The sequence below is a fragment of the Phascolarctos cinereus genome, unplaced genomic scaffold, assembly GCF_003287225.1.
Source record: "Phascolarctos cinereus isolate Bilbo 61053 unplaced genomic scaffold, phaCin_HiC Scaffold_726;HRSCAF=1367, whole genome shotgun sequence".
NCBI lineage: Eukaryota > Metazoa > Chordata > Mammalia > Diprotodontia > Phascolarctidae > Phascolarctos > Phascolarctos cinereus.
In genome coordinates, this window is record NW_027556098.1 from 96,295,955 (window position 1) to 96,321,803 (window position 25,849).

At 37.0% G+C, this 25,849-nt stretch overlaps 1 long non-coding RNA gene across 1 annotated transcript in view; it reads left to right on the top strand.

Annotated features, from left to right (window-relative positions):
- Positions 1-25,261, top strand: part of LOC144454502 (uncharacterized) — a 47,144-nt gene extending 21,883 nt beyond the window's left edge. Inside the window, exon 4 of the long non-coding RNA XR_013482938.1 lies at positions 23,023-25,261. This is a non-coding gene — a long non-coding RNA (uncharacterized LOC144454502). The remainder of the gene's footprint in view (positions 1-23,022) is intronic.
- Positions 25,262-25,849: the final 588 nt, after the last annotated feature.

The window sequence follows — 25,849 nt, forward strand, 5'->3', positions numbered from 1 at the left end:
TGTCAGTCATTACTGAATGACCGAATGAGGATTTAATATTTACTGAGAATGATGCCATTATTTTTCAGCCCTTATTTTCAGACATTAGTCAAATAAGTGTCTCCTGAGACTCTGGCAAACATAGTCAGGTAACTTCCCCTCCTCTTCCCCAAATTCCTAAAGATTAGCTTCACTTGCTTATTTAATGCATTTACTAAAACCAAGGACACCATTTGCATCTCTGCATCTCTGATGCGTCGAAATGAACATAAGAAAGTCCCCCTTTATCCCTGTAAGTCACAGATGTTTTTGGCATTGAAGGGTTTTTAAAAAAGATTCAGAAGTCTCTGCTGGCTCTTCAGGCCTGTTGATTTCCAAATGAGGGTTAGAACCGTGTTTGTTCTCAGCCTGTCTAGGTAAGTCACTAAGTTATCAAATTTGTTTTTAGGATTGTCACATTTAGAGAGGCAGTAAAAATGTTAATACTTCGTACTTACAGAGCATTCTCTATCTTTTAAAGAGCTTTCCAATACATTATTGTATTTGGTCCTCTAACATCTCCATAAAGGCAAGCAAGGTCAGTGTTATTTATCCCCATTTTATAGTTGAGGAGACTTGAGGGTCAGAGAGATGAAGTGGTTTGTGCAGGGTTAAGTGGCTTGTGAGGGATGGTATCTAGATTACAATTTAGTTCTTCCAACTGAGGCTAGTGCTCTGCCCACAGAATGAGTCAGGAATGACTTTTTACCCAAGTTCTCATTGCCTTTTTCCCTTTCAGAGATATGATAAATATGCAGAACAACAGAACTGTTGGAGTTGCTTAAACATTTAAGCCACATGGAGTTAATGAGAATGGAAAGTAGCCCTGTAGTTCTTCTTAAAATATATTTGTTCAGTTATCTGAGTTTGCCAGGATTGTATGGGGCATCCATTTGATAAACTTTACATGAAGAATCAGAATTTTAGAGCTTAAGGGGCCAGTAATAATAATACTTTATATCCGTATACACTATCAGGATCATAGATTTAGAGGTGTAAATGATCTTAGAGACCATTGGGTCCAACCACCTCATTTTACAGATGAGGAAACTGAGGCACAGAGAGGTTAAATGACGTGCTAAGTATCACACAGCTAGTAAGAATTTGAACCTAGATCTTCCTAACTCAAGGCTCAGTGCCCTTATCTACTACATCATAACACTGTATATTTTTAAACGTTATTTATTCTAGTCCCTTCGTTTTCTAGATAATGCAGTGAGTTCAGAATGATTAAATGATTTGCCTAAAGTCACCCAGATGGTTAATGTCAAAAACAGGCCTAGGAAAGAAAATTGCCTCCTATTCCTAGGCCCTTTCCCTTATATACTTTTCTATAAATTACATACCATATCTTCATAAGCTGGGATTTAGAGGCAGAATAAACAACAATAAGAATAGCTAATATTTATATAGCACTTACTATTGGTCAAGTGTTATGCTAAGTGCTTTACAATTCTTCTCTATTTTGATCCTCACAACAACCATGGGAGGGAGAGAGGTGCTGTTATTATCCTTATTTTATAGATGAAGAAACTGAGACTAGCACAGGAAAAGTGACTTGCCTAGAGTCACACGGCTAGCAAGTGTCTGGATTTGAGCTGAAGTGTGCTCAGGCTGGGCCCAGCACTCTATCCATTGTGCCACCTAACTGCCCTCAATCTAAGAGAGGCTTTCAGGAATTAAATTCCTCCTTTGAGATTTAGAAATAGTCACACTAGTGTCTACATTCCTTTATTGAGAGACCTCTCCTTCCCAAATGTCCATACAGAGTATTTGTGTCCACCTGTGTTACAGTTCGAGCTTGTATTGGTTTGATCAGTCACAGTCAGACATTTACCCCAACATCATGATGTCATTTTAGTCCTCTTTGATTACAAGGACAACATTATGTTTCAGGATCAGATTTTTTTCTGCCAAACACATCTCTGAAAAAATAACAGAAGTCTATATGAAAATATACTTTTCTTCACAAATACTTGCTAAACATTTAGCTCTTTAATGAACACCATGGATATTCAAGATGATAAAAAGTTTTGCTCAAATAACTTAATTTTCTCCTATTTACATTAAAATTTTTATTTGGCAACCTGCAGAAAGGGAGATCTTTAACCTGGCTTAATATTTATTCATTCATTTATTTATTTATTTGTTTGTTTGTTTGTTTGTTTGTTTTTGGTGAGGCAGTTGGGGTTAAGTGACTTGCTGGAAGTCACACAGCTAGTGAGTGTTATATGTCTGAGGCCAGATTTGAGCTTGGGTCCTTCTGATTCCAGGGCCCTGTCCACTGCACTTGACTTAATATTTAAATGTCAGAACATCTCAGCTATATCTGTATATCTACATCTGTATCTCAAAGAAAGTACCTCTTTCTCAGAAAAAAAAAAAGTATCATGATGGATTTTCAATAAAAACTGCTATATGGTAGAGGACCTTATTTTTTGAACTCTTACCTCAAAACCCCTAAGCAAAGAAGCCTATTATTTATTTTATTTTTGGTGATTGATAATGTCTTTAAAGGAATTTTAACAGACTAGAATGAAACAGAATTTTAGAGGTAGAAGGTATATTAGAAATGATCAGATACAGCTCTAGCGCTTCACAGGTGGGGAAATGAGGGCCAAAGGTCCCACAGCTAGTGGCAGAGCTGATATTGGGATTTAGGTTTGGTAGAGTGCAGGAGCTGATTGGTCTTTCCTCTATACTCTGTTACCTGATTCCAAAATACCAGCAGCAAAAACATTAGGTGGCTCTGATTTTATGGATGGATATGATAGAAAACTTAAAATATCAAGCATTGAATTTTAATTAAATGTAAATAAACTGCACCTAATAACTTGAAATTTATTTTGTTGTTTACTAGAGAATTACCTTACTAGTTGATTACCAATTTGTTGGTATTATAGAACTAATTGCAACTGCAAGTTAATGATAAGTTCCAACATGGCTTCAGGTTTTGTTTTAGCATTTGACTTAGGATTTGTATGATAATTCTGAATCTTATTCTCAATGAATTTGGCTTAAGGAGGGAATAACATACACACTCAATACGGTATGGAAATCTGTCTTTCCCTACAGGAAAATAGGGGGGAAAGGGTGTAAGAGACCAGGGGGATTAGAGAGGGGAGGGTAGATTGGGGGGGGTAATCAGAAGCAAGCACTTTTGAGGAGGGACAGTGTCAACGGAGAGAATAGAATAAATGGGTATGGGATAGCATGAAGGGAAATGAAACAGAATTTTAGAGGTAGAAGGTATATTAGAAATGATCCAGTACAACTCTAGCACTTCACAGCTGGGAAAATGAGGGCCAAAGGTCCACAGCTAGTGGCAGAGCTGAGATTGGGATTTTTTTACGACATGGCTATTATGGAATTGTTTTGCATGACTACACATGTATAACCTGTATCAAGTTACTTGCCTTCTCAATGAGGGTGGGTGGGTTAGGGAGAGAATTTGAAATACAAAGTTTTAAAAACAAATGTTAAAAATTGTTTTTACAAGCAACTGGGAAGTAAGACGTACAGGCAATGGGGTATAGAAATCTATCCTGCCCTACTGGAAAATAGAAGGAGGATGGGATAAGAGAAAGGGTTTTGGGGGGGAGGGGGAGATAGAAAGGAAGGGGTATTCAGAATGCATGCAGTCTTCGGGTTGGGGGAGAGGAAAGATGGGGAGAAAATTTGGAACTCAAGATCTTGTGGAAGTGGGTGTTGAAAACTAAAAATAACTTAAGAAAGATAATTCTGAGACATTAAATAGCATTGCTATGTTATAATGCATTATAGGCTTATTAAGAAAGTCTGATTTTTGGAAAAGGTAGGGAAACCTAGGAGTGGCTCGATATTTGAAGAAGACCCAGACAATTCAAGGTCTGTAAAACTTTAGGGAATCAGCTATGAGGGAAGGATTATCTCTCCATCTCCCAGTTTAAGGAAGAGCAGCTGTGATGATTTGCACTGGTCATATCTTTCTATTCTGACCTATTTTACTCACTGATGTGGAGTGGAGCAGGGCATAGATCAAAACTAAATTCTTAAATTCCTCAACTGGGTTTCCAGATGATATTTTCAAAGTTTATATTCTTGTAAATGACTTTTTTTTTTTTGCTGCACCTGTGATTTCACCAGTGTAGGGAATTCCCTGGGGAGGAAACTCCCTTGAACAATGCAGAACAGCAACTGTCTGCAACTTCCTGGGGGCAGTCAGAGGTTGAGTGAGTTACCTAGGTTCCCAGGACAAGTAGATTAGATGCAAACCCTGAACCCAGGTCTTCTTGACTGATATGCCCATTTTCTAGTGGCTGTGCCCTAACTCTCTTTGGTATTTGTTGGTTCTGGAAGATAGAGAGGAAGCATAGGATGCCTGATGAGACATTCAGTTCTGCTTATGAGGAAGAGGCTTCATGGCTAAATGGATAGATCAGATTTGAGAAAGAACACTTTGGGGATGAATATGGTCATACACTTTATAGCTACCTCACTCTGGGACTTCACTTAACAAGTCAACCTCAGTTTCCTCATCTGTAAAATGGAAATCATAAAGCACTCACTTCATAGGGTTGTTGCTCTCAATGAGATGTTTGCAAAAGCACACTGTAGGCCTTAGTTATTATTATCATCATAAAGAGATGTCACCAGAAGTGCTGCTCTGTAGTCCAGCTTTGTAGTTTTCCTGGGGTGACATCCAAATAGCTACTCATTAAGGGATTATGTTCTTAAACTTCAGAAATCGAACTCTTTACAGATATAACTGTATCTCAAAAATGAAAGGCAAGGTATTTATAAGGTGCTATATGGAAATAAATTACATGAAAGTAATAGACGCTAAATTAAGAAAGTATATACTGGGAAATATTTATTTACCTTGTTGTGCTCATAAAAGATATATCCTTTTTATAAATCTCCTGACCCACCAGTTTTCTTTACTTTGAGCTAGCCTGCGTTTTAGGATTTTAATTGAAATTTAAAATCTGTTTTTGTAGAGGGGCATCTCTTATTAGATCAGTATAGTTATTAAATGCAAAGTTATCATTAAGTACCTACCTTTGTTGTCTTATCAGGTAATTGGAAGTTGATGGCATTTCTAATTGATAAGATAATTGGATAGTGGATAATTTGAAGTTGATGGCATTTCTAATTTATAAGATAAACTTATAGCAGGTAATAAAGAAAACACAGCATGCTATATGACTTTATTAAGAAAATAGAAGAAAATTAACATTTTATAAATCTTATGTGGCAGCTGAGTGACAGAAATTTTAAGTTTTGTGAGAATATGATAGCAGATAAATGCCTTATAAGAATAATAGCTAGCATTTATTTAACATTTTAGGGTTTTCAAAGTGCTTAACAAATATTATCCTCTCAGCAACCTGGGAAGTGGCAACTGTTATTATTTACGTTTTACAAATGAGAAAACTGAAGCAGATGGCTAGGGGCAGCTAGGTGAGTCATATCTGGCCTCAGACACTTACTAGTTGTGTGACCCTGGGCAAGTCACTTAATTCTTTTTGCCTCAGTTTCCTCATCTGTAAAATGAGCTGCAGAAGAAAATGACAAACCACTCCAGTATCTTTGCCAAGAAAACCCCAAATGGGATCACAAAGAGTCTGACACGACTGAACAATGACAACAGCGACACAGCTAGTAAATGTCTGAGGCCGAATTTGAACTCAGGTCTTTCAGATCCCAGTTCCTGTGCTTTATTCTCTGAAACCACTTGTCTTATGATTCGTTTGGAGCTAAATTTTTCAGAATTCTACCCACTTGACTGTAGACCCTAATAGGATATCACTTCAGTTTTGTTGATTTTTTCATCACCTAGGAATTTGGGGAGAGATAATTTTATATTCTCTTGATGCTATATGGAATTATTTATCAGAAGCAGTAAATTGCTCTTCTTTTAGGAAGTACAATTGGTAGCGTATTCAGCAGGAAATTCAGGCTCACTGTAGTTTGGCTAGCTGGGTCTGCATTCTTCACAGTTCCTTTGCCCTTTTTTTTTTGTCAGATTTGGTAAGGATGCATTTACTAGTCAGAATCTTAGTTCTGATGGCTTTTACCTTTCAGTTCAGTAGCTTAAGAGTAAAAAAAAAATCTAACACTCCAAATCAAAGGTATGGAATGTTCTTTCACCATTTCATCCACTGCTGAAACCCGTTTGTATAAAACAGCTCTTCTGTTGACTATAGTTAACCAAGGTGCTAATTGTTTCTAATGATAATATTAAACCTTTGCTAAGTGTCTCAATGAGCCTTATATCCCCCCTGCTTTCTCTCTTTGAAATGTCTTAACCCTTTTCTGTCCTTTTATTCTGTTTTCTACTCTGTTGCAATATTCCCACCTCTCTTCTCTGTCATGCCTCTGAGAGTGGAGACTCTTTCATGATAGCTTAAACTTATGTTTACATATTGCAGTTACAAAGATTTTTCTCTTGAACACTTCCTTTAATCACTTAGGAAGTGGTAACTACCTGTTTTAAAATTGTGCCACCTGTGTAGTTGTGTCATCTTAAATTTTTGGTGCGAAGACACCTATTCACCATCTTAGGTTGGGTTCAGGAATTGTAGCGATCAAGGATCTACTGTCATCATCATTTTAGGATTGAGTACTTAAAGAGTATAGCTTTAAAATTCCTTTGACAGATTACTGGAATTCATTTCTTTTGGCAAAACCTAGAACAAATTTGTTATATTTTGTGGCAGGCAAGAAACACTTAATTGAACAAGCCTTCACCACTGGTGAAAAAAGGGCAGCATTTCTTCAGGCAAGAATCTTCTCTGAATCTCACTGGCTACCTTGACAATTTTTAAGGGCAGAATTACTCATAACATATTTCAGGCGATTTTCTGTTGCTTGTATATCAGGTTAGGAAAGGTAGGCTGTTGTTTCTTTCTATTGAGGGAAAAATAGACTGGCTTTAGTGGAACTTTGTAAAAACTCAGACTTGGTGGTCTCATTCATACATTCCAATAAGATTTGATAGTTGTGACAAAAGAGGACATTTTATATTTCAAGGTGCTTTCTTATTGAGTTGTAGTGGATTCACAAACACTTGGGTTTGAGTACTACCTCTGAAATAGTACAAACTATGTGTCTGTCAGTAAGCCACTTATTTGAGTGTCCCAGGTAACTCTCTAAGACTCTAAGTTATAGGAATTATGAATCTTCATCAGGAGAGGGAGATCCCTACATTAATGAAATCAAGTCAGGATCAAATAAAAATAACAATGATAATGATAATAATCACTTCACTAGGTTATGAAACTCAAGATTTTAAAAATGAACTTCCATTAGTAGAATATAAGATGATTATATAAACTTAACATTATATGAAAGTAAAAATCTGAATTGCTCATTCATATAAATAAGCAATTTCTCAAGGCCCAAAGTAACACACTCTTAGTGAGTAAATTTTTTTTCTGATGTAACAATAATTTATTATGTCTTTTCCAAATAGCCTCTTACCTCAGCTAAAGTTTAGTGACAGTCTGTTTACATCTTCTTTGATCTGGAGATAATTATTTCTATATTCTAAGGTATCTGTGATCTAACAGATATGGGCAACCTCTTTTCTGGTACAGATATCAATCAGCCTTGCTACACTTTCTCATCCTATATCAGATGACCATGGCTTCTTGTAGATCCTCCATGGAGGATCCATACAGAAGGCTTTCCCATTAACACAAAATTATGAATACTAGGAAATTAGTTGGGCTTTCTAAACTAACTAAAAAATAAAAAAAATTATAAAAACTAACTAAAAAACAAAACAGACTAAAAAAATTAGTTGTTATCCTTCAGTCTTACTCTGTGATAGTTCTGCTTCTCATTCCAGTCATAGATGCCATTGATGTGTCTGTGGTACTGCATTTGGTACGCATATTCTATAATAATAGCAACAATAATAACAGTAACAATAATTAGTATTTATATAATGCTTTAAGTTTTGAATTAGGGCTTTACAGATATCTCACTTTATGCTCATAACCACCATGGGAGGCAGAGGCTATTATTAATAGTAACTAACATTTATGTAGTGCTTACTATATACCAGGCACTGTGTTAAGCACTTTACAGTTATTATCTCCATTTTACAGTAAGCTGTAGTTTCCTCATACCCACTTTATATCTCTCCATTGCCCATTTTTTTACCTCCAATTTTTATTCCTTTGTGATCATAGTATTCTATAATTCACAGCCATATAGTATCACCGGGGAAATATAGGTGTTAAAAAGAGATTTTTGTGCTGTCAAGTAGTCTGGATCATTAAAAATACTGCCCAGTTTTCCAAATGCAATCCCACGTTATATCTTTCTCTATTCTACAGTGCCTGTCTAAAATCCTGGTGGGCTAACTCAGTGATCAGACCATCCAACTTGACGTCATAATCTGGGCAGTGTGTGTCCTCTCAGCCAGTTTTTGGTGGTGGAGTGTAGCCAATTAAGTTGCTGTGTATCTGATGCCAATAAATTTCATTGAGGAAGTTTTATAGATTTGGGGGGCTCAGTGTAATAGTTGGTGCCAACAAATAAGAGTATTAGGAGAACCTCACTTTATGTAGAGAATTGCTTTTCCATATGAATTGTGTTCAAGACATCAAGACACAATACAGGTGGGCAGTTTAGTTGAGTTTATATCTCTGTTTAAAGTTTTACTTGATATTAACAAACCATTGAACAAAGTGATCTCTTTGGATACATCTGTGTTCAAATCTTGTGTAATTTCATTATTTACATAGGAAGCAGAAATGTCTTTTTCATGCTATACCTCAGTTCATTGTGTGACTGAAGAGATACAGCCTGATATAGAAAGTCATCTGTCAAAATCTCTCTAGCTCCTTGTCTTGTTTTCATCAGTATATACTTATAAAAGATTTTTATAGAGATGGAAAAGTAGATGTAGAAGTTGAGATTATCTTCTTAGTTGTCTGTTTATTTGGGGAAATGGTGCCTGTAATCATTTCAGTCTTTTTGATATCTTAAAAATTGATTCCTGGCCTTGAAAGAACCATGTTGCTTCCAGCACAGATTTCTTCTTGAATGCATTTAGATTGAGCAGGTTTTCCCATCCATATTCTTCCACAAAAACTCATCTTATTCCTATGCTTCACTGTAGCACAGAAAGGACTCTAAGTGATGATTTCTTCTTTAATGACAGCCTGGGAAATGTTAATAAAACAAAATATCAGGGGACCTCAGAAAGCATCTAGCTTGACCCATTATTCATTGTAATAAACTCCTATATAACAAGGAGATAGGTATTCTTTCCTGCTCAGTTCCTTTATTGGGAATGTCATCCCTTCTCATGTTGAATATCTACCATTCCTTTAAGTTCCACCTCTTCTGTGAAGCCTTCCTTGACTCTCTTAGTGAGTAATGGTCTTTCCTCTTCTTCCTCCACCTCCCTCAGATTCATGTTTGTTTTTGTTTGGTTGTTTTTTCAGTCTTGGCCAACTCTTTGTGACCCTATTTTGGCTTTTCTTGGCAAAGATACTGGAGTGGTTTGCCATTTCCTTCTTCAGATCATTTTACAGATAAGAAAACCAAGGCAAACAGGGCTAAATGACTGGCCAAGATCACACAGCTAGTAAGTATGAGCTCATATTTGAACTCAGATCTTCCTGGCTCTCGGACCGGTACTGTATTCACTGAGCCACCTACCCACCCCATGTAGCACTTAATTTTCCCCTTTCTAATGTATATTTTGTGTACTATTTGGTTTTTCAGTTATCTGTGTGTCTCATCTCTTTACCAGACTGTGAGGTTTGTGAAGAAAGGGCTCTGTCTCCCCCAGCCTACTATAGTGCTATGCAGTATTTCATAAGTGTTTGTTGAATTGCATCGAAATATTCACTAATGAGTAATAAAGAATAAATAAACAGGTAACTAGGTGGCCTGGTGGATAGAGAACAGGATCTGGAGTCATCAAGAACTGAGTTCAAATCCTGCCTCAGACATTTATTAGCTGTGTGACCCAAGACAAATCACTTAACCCATTTATGCCTCAAATGTAAAATGGGAATAATACTAGCACCAACCTCCCGGGGTTGTTGTGAAGATAGAATGAGATAACATACGTGAAGTGTTTTGTAAACCTTAAAGTACCATATAAGTTCCAGTTATTATTTATATAAATATATTTGAGATGTACAGACAACATGAAAGAATAATTGGTGTTTATGTCCATTGCTAGATGGCTTTTAAAATTTGTAACTGAGTCACTCCTGAAAAAATTAACCACAAAAGTTGTTTTCCTCTTCTGTAATGCTTGAAAAATATTTGCTTTGACAACATGAAACACTATTGCTGGAAAACCGCAGGAGTTATTTGTTGCAGGAACCTGTAACTTAACTATAGCTGGGAGAGTAATAAGAAATTTTCTTGTTATGCTATAAATTGTAAAGGTAATTATGAAAAATGTGTTAATCTTCAAAATCTCTTTAATATAATAAGAATACCCAGTGGATAGTCTACAAGTTCTTGTTCACTGACAAAATGTTTGTTAAAATTTTCCTTGTAAAAGGTTAGCCATACTAATTTGCTTAGTGATATAGCTAGATAGATAGATGTAGATTTTTTTTTAGGGAGAAGTAGGGGAACTGGACCCGTGATTTACCTGTATCAGTACTTTGTGGTGAGGATCTTGCTCTACTAATGAAGGTCAGCACCTTCTTTATAACTTTATAGTCTTAGAGAGTGGTCTGTGTGGTCCCTGAGAGGTATTATCATTTGCCTAGAAACAAAAACAACATGAGGAAGTAGTAGAACTTGACCTCTGATCTTCTTCACTTCAAGGCCAGCTTGGTGGCTCAGTGGACAGAGTGCTGGGCCCAGAGTCAGGAAGACCTGAGTTCAAATCTAACCTCAGACATATACCAGCTGCATGATCTTGGGCAAGTCATTAAACCCTGTTTGCCTCAGGTTCCTCATCTGTAAAATGGGCTGGAGAAGGAAATGGCAAACTACTCCAATATCTTTGCAAGAAAAAACCACGTGGTATCACAGAGAGTCAAACACAACTGAACAACGACTAAACAATAAGAAAGGTTACTTTCATTGTTTTCATGGGGACAGATCTATACCCTCCCTTTTTCTATATGTAGTACCTGAAATACCTTCTGTGTTCCCATGGCTAGGCTGCTTCTCTCTCACTATTCAAAGTTGAGTTCTGGACCCATCTACCTCTCTGAAACTCTTTTCTGATGAAGAGTTAATGGCTGGGCTTTTTTCTTCTTTTTAACTTGTCATGGACATGTGTTTAATTAAGCTCCTCACTATATATTTATAGATACAAACACAAAAGTTAATCTGGAATATAATCATTTGAGTGCCTCCTCTGTGCCGGGCACTGTGCTAAATGATTTTTATAAATATTATCTCATTTGATCCTCACACCAATCCTGGCACACATATAGGTGCTATTATTATCCCCATTTTACAGTTGAGGAAACTGAGGCAGACAGGTTAAGTGACTGTCCAGGGTCATATAGCTAATAAGTATCAGAGCCTTGATTTGAATTGATGTCTTCCTCACTCTAGGTCCTGCACTTTATCCACAGAACTACACAGCTGCTTAATCTTTGTGATTAAAGCTCATACATCTTATCTTTAATCATAATCATAATTATGATCATAATGTAGCTAGCATTTATATATCACTGAAGAGTTTTACACATTAATTCAATTGAATTAGGCCCTTGAGAAAAAAGAGGCAAGTTGTTCTGTTGCATGAGCTATCCCACTGCACTTAGAATAATGTCATATACTGGAGAATGCCATGGGGGGTGGGGTGTGTGTGTGTGTGTGTGTGTGTGTGTGTGTGTGTGTGTGTGTGTGTGTGTGTGTGGTTTTTTTTCATTGCCTACATTTTCCCTATGACTTTCTTCTCTTCCCCCCCAGCCATCCCTAATAAATTAAAAATAAATAAATAAGCAACTAAATAAATAAATAAATGGATGAGTGAATGAATCAATTCATACCATGAGGAAGAAAAAGGAAAAAAATTTCAGCAATGCCAATCCATATATCAGAACAATCTAAAGTTATATGTGGTATTTTCCATTTGTATATATGAGCTCTTCAGAGGAGCTGGAGGGAAGTGTCTACTCATTTATTCTTTGGGGCCAAGCTCATTCTTTATAATACCACAATTCTTATATTAAATTTTTTTGTGGTGGTGATTACTTCCATTTACATTATTGCAGTCATCACATACATTGTTTAATTGGCTTTTTGCTTGAAATATTTCACTTTGTGCTAGTTCTCATGAAACTTTCTGGGCTTTATTATATTCATCAAGTTCAGTATTTTTTTTTGCCATAAGTATTAGGTAAATTCAAGGATGCATCTTAGAGTAAAGATGGCATACCTCCAAGCCTAGAAGAAAGACACTTAACCTTTTACTGCTTTGGGCAGGTCTCTAAGACTACTGGCAGAGAAGGTACTGACCTGCTTCAGGATAGCAGGTATATACACACATCTTCACAGGGATAAACAAATGAAATCACAGGTCTGGTTCTGATTTGAGAGTAACGTTTAACCTTTAGTAAGTGGGCATTGGACACCACCCAAATATTCAGTAATTTGAAAATCTACTTAAGGATGATAAACTTTTATCATGAGGAGGCATTACAGGAAATACAGGGTATATAATTTATAGGTATAACTAAAATAACTTTTTGGTTAAATTGAAAACCCGTGTTTCACTTTTGAACAACATAATGTTATAATCATCCAGAGGGACATGGTACACAGAGAATACTCTTGTGAAACTTGCCCATTTTGAAATAAAATTGGAGAATTTATAGTCAACAGTGCAATAGACTGCTAAAAGGTATAGTGTATAGAGTAGTGGTTTAGAGTCAGGAAGATCTGAATTCAAATCCTACCTCTGATACTTACTCATTGTGTGATTCTGGGGAAATCACTTAACCACTCTGTGCCTCCATTTCCTTATCTGTAAATGATAGGCCCACATATAAATTTATGATCTTCTAATGATGTTAAAAAGAAAAAAAAAGACAGTGCAGCCTTCAAATTCATTCATAGAAGTATAGTGTTCAGAAAAAAGAGAGGTCATAGTTTATTTCTCATGGTACATGAGACCACACCTGGAGTACTGTGTTCAGTTTTGGATATCACATGTAAGTGAGACATTAACAGATCTCTAGATGAGGGCACACAGTATGGTGAAGAGGCTTAAAATTGTGTCATGACTTTGGTTGGAATATTTAGTCTGAGCAAAGAAAACTTGGTGTGGGAGCACAAGAAAATTGTTTTTGAAATACTATCATATTCAGGGTGGCTAGGTGGCACAGTGGATAGAAGTCAGGAGCTAGTCACTTACCAGCTGTGTGACGCTGGGCAAGTCACTTAACCCCAGTTGCCTTCCCCAAAAAAAAAAGAAAGAAAAAAAACCTACCATATGGAAATGGAATTATTAGATTGGAGACTGGGTTTTTAATACAGAATCTACCACTGTCTGTGTGACCTTGGGATCATTTTTAGAAGGAACTTAAGCAGTCATTTAACCTCTCTGGGGCCTCAGTTTCTTCCTCTGCAAAATGAGGGAATGAATAGATGATCTGTATTTCCACTCTAAGCCTCTGATTCTGCTATTATTCCTGTAGCCCCAGAGGGCAGAAGGAGGACCAGTGTGTGGAATTTAGGGGGAGGTATATTTTTGGCTCATTATAAGGAAGAACTTTCTAACAAATAGAGCTATCTAAAAATAGAGTGGGCTGCCTCGTTAGGCAATGAGTTCCTCTTACTGAAAGCATTCAAGGGCAGGCTGAACAAACCTGTGTGGTTAGGGATGCTCTAGAAGGGATTCCTACATTTGATGGAAGGCAGGACTAGATGACCTCTGGGGATCATTTCAGTTCAGAGATGCTGTGATTCTAGATGTACGCTAGGCTAATAACCGATAGCTGAGCTAAGTAATCGAACATCTGGGTAAGTCGACTTAAGTATTTTTGAAGTAAAGATAAGCTCTATTTCATGCCACAATTTCTCTGTTCCATTCATTCAAAGCTGCCCAATTAATACTGTTTTCAATAGGAAAGGCAATTTACCCCTTAGAAAACTGAATCATCCATTGTTTCCTTCTCCTGATATACATTTACAAGGCTCATGGCACACATAAATAAATATTAAGTACCTGACTATGCCTTCATGCCATATACATCCTACAGAACCACAGAAGGAAGAGAATTGAACAAAAATTGGCAAAACTTAACATTTTTAGATCAAAATCACATAGTATTCTTTTTTGGTTCCTATTCTGTGCCTTTTTTAGAAAAAAAGGACAATGGGCAAAATGTCTTGTAGAGACAAGGCATTGACCTTTTTAAAGTATACTTCCAGGTACTTAGTAGTAGGTATCTGATGCTTACCGAATGACGGATGGATTGATTTTAATTGTAATAGACATCTGTATATGAGAGCTAAGGGATTTCTACTAGGACTTATACAAATGATGGTTTTCAACGATAATTTGATATATAGTTTGCCCTTTACAGTATAGAAATAGAAATGAACTCTTTTTTTGTGAATGGCAAAAAAAAAAAAATTCCATTTAAATCTATAGGGTTTATTCCAGGTAATTTGTGACCAATTTTTAAAAATTCTAGGGATTTTGACACTGTCAAAAAGTCATTTAGGAAGCATTGCCAGATTCTTTAACAAATCAGCCTTAGTGATTGATTTGTCAAGTTTATACAGCTTAAAGGTTAAGTGTGTTTAAAAAAACAAATCATGTATAAGATATGAGGAAACATTATAAAAATCTAACAATGAAAAGATGGAGTCAGTAATTTTCTGTTATCTCCCTCTGGCTGGGCCTCTGTCTAACAGTGAAAATTAAAAATATGACACATGCTTTGTTCTCAGAAATCCAGTGATATACCAAAACCCAGATAGAAGCATAGTATGTGCATGGGTGTACTTTCACAAATGACGTAGTTTACAGATTTCTAGTTGAACAGAAAACATTTATATAGTTAAGTATGTTCTGGATAAAAATTTCCCAAATATAATTCTCAGAGATAATAAAGCCACCAAAAGCTACTAAGCAGATGCCTAAGAAAGCAAGGGAACTCATCCCAGTGCCATAAAATCCATCCTTCTAGGCCTCTTTGGAACTAAGATGGGTAATGAATTATAGTCCTGTGGATCTTCAGATCATCAGTGTTCAGTTAAGAGAGTTCAGTTCTGAAGACTAGAAAAGGTCCAGCTGGTCTGAACAACTATGATAAAAGTACTGGAGATATGTACTCTCTAGGGAAACTGGGGCTGAGCTATGTAGGGGTTTAAAGATCAAAGCCAATTTCAGTCATTTTTTGCTGAGGTAGCAACCTGTTTTTAACAACTCCAGTCTCATTTTACTTCATAAGAGGATAACTGAATTTCCAAGTCTTATTCTAGAGCAGAAGGGAATCACTCTATATTATGATAGGTTTATTTATTTGAAATTGTTAAATTTGAAGGGGCCAGATGTTTTGTAACTTAATCAATTACTCTGTCAACAAGTATTTCTTAAGCATCTTCTGTACACCACACACTGTAAGTAGTGTCTGACAAGATACCAAGACAAAATCAGAAAGCCTGTTAAAATGTTTGTTAAGTTATTGAAACATATTTTGCCCTCTATAGTGATGTATTGATCATGGATTTTTGGTTATGTATTATGTGGATTCAGGAACTCTTTCTTTTTAAGTTGATTCTTTTTTTTGTTGTTGTTGTTGCTGTAATCTGGAGTGGATAGAACACTAAAGTTAGTTTGCCTCACACACTCATTAGCTGTGTGACTCTGAGCAATTCTCATAACTTCTCTTAGCCTCAGTTTTCTCATCTGTAAAATGGAGACCATATTAGCACTTGCCTTCTAGGGTTGTTGTAAGGATCAAAGGAGATGGTATTTTTTAAAGTGCTGTATAAATGCTAACTGTTATTATCTAGTGGCAGCTGGGTGGCATTATGATGATTATTATTCCTATCCCTCATTTCAATCAGTAAAATGGAAATATTGATTACTCATCTACCTTCCAGGCATTTTTTTTAAGTAGCCTGTCACTTCACTTATTTGAAGAAATGTATACTAGACACATGGTACTTATTTACCTCTTTGAAATTAAACAGATTTTTTTAATTAACTACTTTTTCATTCTTATTTGTTATGTTCTATTCTATTCAATTCTTAACTTAATTTGAGTTCCCTTGCTCTCTTTGTCTCTTACGCTAAGATGACAGTAGATTGTATTCCCATTTTCAATATATGGTGGTCATTTTATTTTGTTCTTTAATTGTTTCTGTGCTCAAGAGAAATAGCTAATGTGTTGTGAGCTTCTGAAGGTGTCATATCTTAAGGTTCAAAAATAATTTTAACTAGTTGATACTAATATCTGTTCTCTAATGACTGTAGAGGTAAGACTGTGAAGCATGAAAACTAGTCTTTTAGAGAATCTAGAATGAATGTTAGGTCTGCTAAGACAGTTATCTTGAGGAATTTTATTTCTGTAATGAATATTATGGCCTTATTCTTTGCCTCTTCTCTATGGTTTGAAGTTCTTTGTGCACAATTAAAAACACATTTTTGGCAGGAAGTACACCAGGGCACATGGTTGTGGGTGGCATTATCTTAACATGGTAACCAATTTGATCCTTTTTTTCTTTACCTTTGTTTCCACTTGTTTCAGAGTATTTGTTGCTGCTAGACCAAAGCATGTCAAGTAGCTAAGATTCCCAAGCTGCCAGTCTTTGCCCTCTCTTATTCACACCCTCTCAGTTTGAAAGGTAGAAGAAGAAAATGAGATGATGTCAACCTAACTGTACAGTATGATTTGTAAATAATTTTTCATAGCTCTAGCCTTAAAAAGTGCAAAACATTAACTCATGAAGGAGTTCTTACAGATCTAATGAAGCTTTCTCAAATGTAAGGCAATATACAAGAGAATAATAATCTACAGTCACCTAGTAAGATGAGTGACTAGGGCCAGGGTGGGGAACCTGTGTCCTTGAGGCTACATGTAGCCTTTTGGGTCCTTGGTGTGACTTTTTGACTGAGTCCAAGTTTTACAGAACAGATCCTTTTATTAATAGGATTTGTTCTGTGAAGATTGGATTCAGTCAGAGGGTGGCACTTGAGGACCTAGAGGGCTATTTATGGCCTAGAGGCTGCAGGTTTCCCACCCCTGGACCAGGGAAAGGGACCCAGTAGACACGGTAGTTGTATCCGGGGTACTGCCTTGGAATGTCATAAAAAAGCTCTTCATCTTGGAGGTGAGAACTGGAAAGCAGATCAAAGGAATCATCCCATACTCGGATGCCCCAAACCTCAAAACTTTTCTTCCTGTGATAATCTTGTCTCTCGGGGTTGTTGCATCTTAGAAGAAAACGTAGCCAAGTAGGAAGAAATACAGGAGAGGGTGGCTAAGATGATTTTGGGAATGGCTCAACTGCTATAAGAGAACAGAGTGAAAAATTTAGAATGCTTGAGCCTGGAAGATTGAAAGCTGAAAGGAAATATTAAAGTCTCTAAAATCCCAGATGGGAGTGAAAATGGATTTATTCACCAAGCATGAGGGAGTGAGTTGCTGGGGATAGGGCTGTGGAATTGTGGTCAAGAAGATCTAGTTTCAGATCTTGGCTCAGGCATTTATTTACTAGCTATGTGACTCCAGTAACTAAGCTAACTTCTTTTTTTTCCTTTTTTTCTAGAGGCAATCAGGGTTAAGTGACTTGCCTAAGGTCGTAGAGCTAATAAGTATCTGAGGCAGGATTTGTCCTCCTGACTCTAGGGCCAGTGCTGTATCCACTGAGCCACCTAGGTGCCCCTCAGTTAACTTTTCTGAGCCTTACTTAATTTCTTTATCTGTAAAACAGAGATAAACATAGTAACTTGTTTCAGGATTATTGTGAGGGAATTATCAAGTGACAGGATTATTCACTTTGCAAGCTTTAAAGCATCATATATATGTGAGCTATTACTATTGTGAACTAGGGAATACTTGAGTCCTGTCCACTCTCATTCCTGCCTCCCTCTGGCTTGAAGGAGCTTGCAAAAAATCAAGGGAAACAGTTTTGCTAGGTGGTACAATGGATCGAGCTTTTGGCTTGGAGTAATGAAGACCTGAGTTCAGATTCAGTCTGGAACACTTAATAGATGTGCAGCCCTGGTCAAGTCACTTAATCTGTGTCTGCCAGTTTCCTCACTTGTAAAATGGGGATAATAATATTGTCTGTCTGCCAGGGTTATTATGAGGATCAAATGAGAGAATGTTTGTAAAGAGCTTAGCACATAGTAGGCACTCTATAAATGGTAGATATTATCACAGTAGCTAGTGAATATATAAATAGTTACTCTATGGAGTGACTGCTGGCTGAAAATTGTTTACATATATTCATGAGTGATGGATAAACAATGGGCCATTAAGGTTAAGTAGTAGAATTTGTAGTACAGGTATATCTTGGAGATATTGTGGGTTCTGTTCTAGACTATTGGATTAAAAGAAATTTCATAATAAAGTGAGTCATGTGATCTTTCTGGGTTTCTTAGTGAATATAAAAGCTATGTTTACACTATACTATAGTTTGTTAAGTATGTAATAGTATTATGTCTAAAAAAACAATGTACGAACCTTAATTTAAAAAAAAGCCTTATTGCTAAGGAATGCTAACCATTGTATGAATCTTCAGTGAGTCACTATCTTTTTGCTGGTGGAGGGTCTTGCCTTGTCGATGTTGATGGCTGCTTATCGATCCAGGTAGTGGTTGCTGAAGTTTGGGATGTCTGTGGCAATTTTTAAAAATAAGACATCAATGAAGTTTGTTGCTTTGATTGACTCTTCCTTTCACTTGAACACTTAGAGGCCATTGTAGGGTTATTAATTGGCCTAATGTCAATATTGTTATGTTCCAGGGAATAGTGAGGCCCCGAGGAAAGGGAGAGAGATGGGAATGACAGATCAGAATCACATCATGTTTATTAAGTTTTTCATTTTATATGTGCATAGTTAATGGTGCCCCAAAACAATTACAGTGGTAACATCGAAGGTCACCATAAAAGATATAATAATAATGAAAAAGTTTGGAATATCGTGAGAATTACAAAAATGTGACATAGAGGCATGACGTGAGCACATGCTATTAGAAAAATGGCGCTGACAGACTAAGGTAGGCACACACAGAAAAGGAGATGGCTTAATGTTACAAACCTTCAATTTGTAAAAAAGACAGTATCTGCAAAGTAAAATAAAATGAGGTATACTTGTATAACCATGTAGAAGGGAGCATCTACTACAGTCCCTTGGTTATATAGGGGTACAGTCAGAATCCAGGGCTGGGTGTTTTTTATTCTCTGATATAAAATTATTTTCTTTTATTCTGCCAAGCATTTTGTTTTGTGACTCTTGTCATTCATTTCTCATATGATATGAATTATATTTAAATGTGCTTTAGTTCCTTAATCTCCCTTCTAATTTGTAAACTCCTTGAGGCAGGGAAGGTGTCTAAGTTTAATTTTGTATTTTCTCAGTACAGAATTACATTGTATTTGCTTAAGAAATGTTGATTATATTTTACTATCATATGGTAGTACGATTTACATTTTGTAGAATCATTGGTTAATAGAATGGGGAATTATTGTTTCCCTTTGGCAATTCATAGAGTATTTATTATATGTTTTTGGGCTATGAAATTGTGATTTTAATTTCTAGAATTAGAGCCTATTTACTTATTGGCATTAAGCCACATCTGCACACCTTCAGAACCCTTTGTCGTCTCAGCTCCCTGCAGAGGAGTATTGTATGTAAATACTGTGATTTATGGAATCTTAACAGGCATGTAGTAGGTTTCTCCACATATCTCTTTAGTTAACAGAATCAGCGGGCTCTTTAGGGCTATTATGGATTCTTAGAGCATCCTATGGAGGTGATGATGTGACCACTCTTCTCAAGGCTCCACGGCTAACAAAGAGTTGATAGAACATTTCATTTACATAAAATAACCACCTTAAGCACAAAAGTTTCAGGATCCAAACAATTTCTGCAGGGCTTTGAGGTCCCCAGAGTAGGACCAGGAAGTCACAGGACTTTAGCCTGTGGTTCTTCTTAGTCAACAGAGGACAATTGAATAGTTATCAAAGACCTCTAAGTGTTGTGCTGTGGCTATTGCCCTGAGTTAGCCTGAGGGACCAGCTAATTTTCACTGTTTACCAAACACTGTAAAATATTGCTGCTTGGGATAGGAGCAGCTTAATTTATTTAGTCAAACACGAAAGCTATAATGGTAGAAAAATTTACACTGCACTTTGGCCATTTTCTGATGAATGAGTTTACCTTAAGTTCTTATTTTTAGCTTTGTCCTACCTTATTTTATTAATTCCTTTTTCTGATGTGGACAAAAATAGAGGGCTATCTAGGTAAAATTTTGTTTTATTCAATTTCTTAAGCTTGAAACATTGCCTCTTAAGGAAAGTTACTGGTATCTTTCTTCCCCTGGGATCCTCCAGAGGGCAAAAGAGAAAGTCTTAGAGCCTCTCGATGTCCCTCACCACTTAAAGACAGTCATTTCCTGTTGAGGGCAGTTGGGAGCCATCCAGCTGTAGCTAATTAAGGGAAACTGGCAGGCAGGGCCTTAAAAATGTATATGTCTAAAAAGAAACTGAGGGCCGCAAATGGTGTAAAACTCCAGATAGAGCTCGAACTGTCTCTGATTTTCTGGTACCAAGTCCCTTAATTGGATCATCGCCTCAGTGCAAATCTTTCAGCTCAGTCCTTGGACTTGATTCCTGATTGTTCCACTTTTCCTTCATTCTGCCATTTGTGATCTCTGGTCCTTTAGAGTAGCCCCCTGCCCTCCCAGTACCTAACTCAAGCTTGGAAGAGTCAGTCTGGCTCTTCTTGGGGAATTTTCTAGCAATGGCCCTTTTTCACCCACCCACCCTCTTGTGCCGAGGAGATGCCGGCTGTACCAAGGAAGGCTGTAAGATTCAGTCTGTCGCTTCTGTCTAGGGGAAGTGCTACAAGGAACAATACAAGAGAAGACTTAGATACTACACAAGGAAGAGTTCAATGACTAGCTCACTGTCTTCCTCTCTATATCACATCTAGCTCTTACACCTGAGGACTTCGACATTTATACCTTGTCTGGACTTACTGCTTAATATTTAGCATCCTCCCACATCCTTATACTACCCCTATCCCAGTGTTTATGAGCCCTTGGCTTTTTTATGTACAAACTCTGTTTCCTGTCCCCAACCAATTGCTGCCTTCCACTTTTATCCTACCCACCCCCTCTTTCTCTATTCCAGATCTGCCTTCTGCTTTGCTCTCAGGTGTGCCTGCTCCGTAATGAACAAATTTCCTTTCATCTTCTTTCTTCTTATTCCTTCCATCTTATGGTATTTACTGAGACAAGACTCTTTTATGATGATACTGTTTCCCTAATTATCCTATTACTGGCTTTACATGTACGTTCTTTCATTACCCCTTCCCCATGGGTCTCAGTGAGGGAATCAGAACACTCCTTGTTCTCGGTTGCCATTTCCAGAATCTCCCTCCACCATCATCATTCAGCAACCTCTTCTCCTTTGAGCTTCGTGCTATGTCAATTTATTACCTAATCCAGATCCCATTATATGTCAACCCCTAGTACATTCTCCTTTCCTCAGTTAGCTCAGTGCCTGGTTTAAAGTCTCCTGCCTTCATCACTATGGGATTTCAACATATAAAATGACACTCCCCCAAGCAACTTAACTCTGATTCCTCAACTTACTGTTTTCACATGGCATCCTCCAGATGATCCTCCTCAGGTACATATAGAGATGGTCATACCTTTGATTTTGCCATTACCCATAGTTTTCCCCATCCATAATCAAGAACTATGAAATTCCCTTCCCCGATGACAATTTCCTATCATTCCATCTCTCCCTATGCCTTAGTCTTCCTAAACCTGTTCTTTGTTCCTACCATGACCTCCAATCCATACACCACTTAGTACTTTCCCAGTCCATTATGCTTGCCTGGTTATACCCTCTTGCTTTCCTAATCTTGTCCTCTTAGTGAACCTGCTCTCTGCTCTTGAATCCTTTGCTGTCTTGTGCTATTACTGCTCATGGCCTGCTAAATGCCAAGAGTGGATTATTTTTATCACTTGCTTTCTTCATTGCTATTTATCATCCTCCTGAATGGAGCTTGAGGAAGTCACACAACTATGGTCACTGTTATCTAGTATCAGCTGAATTAGTACTGCAGGAAGTAATCCTCTTACTCCACAAATGCAATTTGTCACAGCAGTCATCCTAAATCTTTTTTCCTGTCCTCAAACCTCCCATGGCATCCCCTGACCCAGCCCTCTCAGCTAATGGCATCACCTCATACTTTACTGAGAAAATCAAGGCCGTTTTCTGTGAGCTACCCTTTTCCTCATTATATATTCCTTTGGCATCCTTCCCCCAGAATTTCCTACTTTATTTCAGTTTCATGAAGAGGTAGCCCTTCTACTGGACAAGACCACTATGTACCTTTGATCTTATCCTTTCTGTCTTCAGCAGATTGTCCCAACTCTAATCTACTCTCTTTTTTCTCTCTAATTTTTGATCTCTTCCTCTCTATTGATTTGTTCTCTACTGAATACAAATATACCCAAATCTCCCCCATTCTTAAAAAAACACCACTCACTAGATCCTACCATCTCTGCTAGTTATTATTCTATATCCCTTTTCCCTTTCTCAACCAAAATCCTCCAAAAATCTGATTCCTCCTTCTGCTCAACTCAGTCTCTTCTAAAACTTCTACATTCTGGTTTATGGACATATCACTCAACTGAAACTGCTCTCCCTACACTTACCAAATGATCTGCTAATTTCCATACCTTTTCTCATCCTTCATCTTTCTCTACTTTCTCTGCAACATTTTATACTGTTGACCACCCTCTCCTCCCAGATACAGTCTGTCTGGATTTTCATGACACTGTTCTTTATTGGTTTTCCTCTTACTTCCTTTGCAGGATCAAGATCATCGAGCAAATAACTATAGATGTACTCCCAAGCCTTCGTGTTGGATCCTCTTTTCTTTTGCCTCTCTATTTTCACTTGCTGATTATCATCAGCTCCTATGGTTTAAATTATCTTTATGTGGATGAATTCCAGATCTACACATCCAGTGGCCAACTGTTGTCTTCTGGGTATTTCAAATAGGATGTCCTATAAACATCCCAAATTCAATATGCCCTAAACAATTCTGTTCTCTAAAACTTACCCCTCTTCCTGAACTTCTCTTTTATTGCTGAGAATATCACCATCCTTCCAGTTACCTAGGCTTGCAAATTTGATGTCATTCTTGACTCCTCACTTTAATTCATTCATATCTAATCAATTGCCAAATCTTGTTTATTTCTACAATATTTCCCATATCTGTACCCTTCTCTTCATTCACACAACCATTTTTCTAATTCAGACCTCCCTACTTATTGCCTGGAATAATGCAACAATGTTCTGATTGGTCTTCTGTCTTGAAATCTTTCCCTGTTCTAATTTATTTTCCATTCTATTGCCATAGTGATTTTTGCCAAATAACATTTCTTCTGTCTACTCAGTAAATTCCAGTGATTGCCTATTACTTCTAGGATCTATTGTAAACTCCTCTGTCATTTAGATTTCTTGAGAATCTTTTACTTTTCTTAACTTTCCATCTTCCTTACACATCACTCCCTTTCATGTACTCTATGGTCCAACTGACCTTCCTGCTGCTTCTCATACATAACACTCCCAACCCCTGTCTCCATGCCTTTACATTGGCTTCCCTCGTGCCTAGAATCCTTTACCTCTGTCTCTTAGAATTCCTAGGGTTTTTTTTTTTCCAAAACTTGATTTATGGTCCTCCCCCCCCATTACTAATGCCCTTTCCTCCAATGTCACTTTGTATCTGCTTTGTATATGTTTCATATATACCTTTGTATGTGCATGTTGTTTGCCTGTTAAAATGTAAACTCTTTAATTTCAGTGACTACTTTTCCTTTGTATCCCTAATGCCTAAAATAACAGCTGGGCATAATAGGCACATGATAAATATGTGATTGATTGATTGATTGAAGAAAGATACAAGGCCAGGAATTATGTAGATTCTTGCCTCTACATTCAGGGGAGCTTGTTGAGAACTGTTAGAAGAAAAATCTTACTATTCTGTTGTTGGTTCATTATTTATGATGACCCTTGGGAAAGCATCCAGTGTAAGTAATGAGGAGAGAATTACTATATATTGATCATATATCTTTAGACAGCCTTTCTTAAACTAATGTTAAGGATTAACCATCACATAGTAACCATTAATCTGTTATTGAACATTAGGTCTAAAATATCATGGTGAACAGGGAAAGAACGAGACTTGAATTCCAATTCTGGTTCTGCCTCTAATTAGTTATGTGACCTTGGACAAGTCATTTGTTGTCCTTGAGCTTTGGTGTTTCCTCAAATATCAGAGGAGGATATAAGTACATGTACTACCCATCACATAGTGTTGTTAGGGAAAATATGACATGTAACATGAGTTAGCATGAGTAATTCTGAGGTAGCCAGATTGCACAGTAGTACATTTTATCTGAATTTGAAATTAGGAAGGCCTTGAGTTGAAATCTAACCTCAAACTCTTATTCACCATATGATGCTAGGCAAGTCACTTACCTTCTGTCTGCCTCAGTTTCCTCATTTGTAAAATAAGAATAATAGCACCTACCTTCCAATGCTTTATAAATGCTAGTTATTATTTTTATCCATAATGTCATTACTTTATTCACTAAGAATCATGATATAGAACTTTTCATTAGTTAGGACCTGATTGTTCTTTTACTTGAATTGTCATCAGAAATTAATCTCTAATTTCCAGAATGATTCCAATAAATGAAATCCATTTGAAAATATCAGTATGTCTCATTAGTTCTCTATTACTGTGCCACTGGGGAGGGAAGGGGAAGCATGGAGTATTATGTGATATAAAACAATGAATAATCAAAAAATAATTTGTGTTTTGAATTACATGTATATATGCATGTGGGTGTGCCTCCTAGTGAATAGGGGGGCGGTCCTTAGAGTCAGAGGCTTGGGTTGAAGTTGTTAACCTGGGTGTGTTATCTAAATCACGGTGCCCCAAGCAACTGTCTTTAAACATTTTATCCGTGAAGGGAGTTTGCACTCTAAGAGTTCCCTTAAGACACAGGACGCAGCTCCAGAACATTCCCCTTCCTCATCCGAACCCCCAGACTGGGTATTTCTGGTATTCTTGGGTATTCACAAATACTTCAAAAATAAGAAAGAAGACACATTTTGAAAATGTGTGTCAGGAATGAATTTAACTTTTCCATCTGATTTCTATTCTATGTTGGGGATGAATTGTTTTGTTTATTTTTTTTTTGACTGATAAAAATACTAGCGTAAATTGAGATGGTCTCTTTTTCTCAATTTTCTCTCCATTTGGTTACATTTTCTCTAGGGGTAGGAGATGTAATTAAGTGTCTCAGTTCTAAACCCTATCCTTCTAGCATTTGCTAGGTTGAAGACTACATAGGGAAATAAGTTAAATGGTGATAATGTCAGCAGAAGAGTTAAGTAAGCTGATTAGGTCATAATGTTAACAGAGTTGAAAGACAAATTTACTTCTCTAAAGATAAGCCAAATGTCTGAAAGTTAATCAAATTTTCCTCTTTAATGATATGTGGTTTCAGTTTGCATATATATGGGGGGAGAGAGAGAGAGAAAGAGATAGAGAGAGAGAGAGAGAGAGAGAGAGAGAGAGAGAGAGAGAAGAGAGAGAGAGAGGAGGGGGGGAGAGAGGGAGAGAGA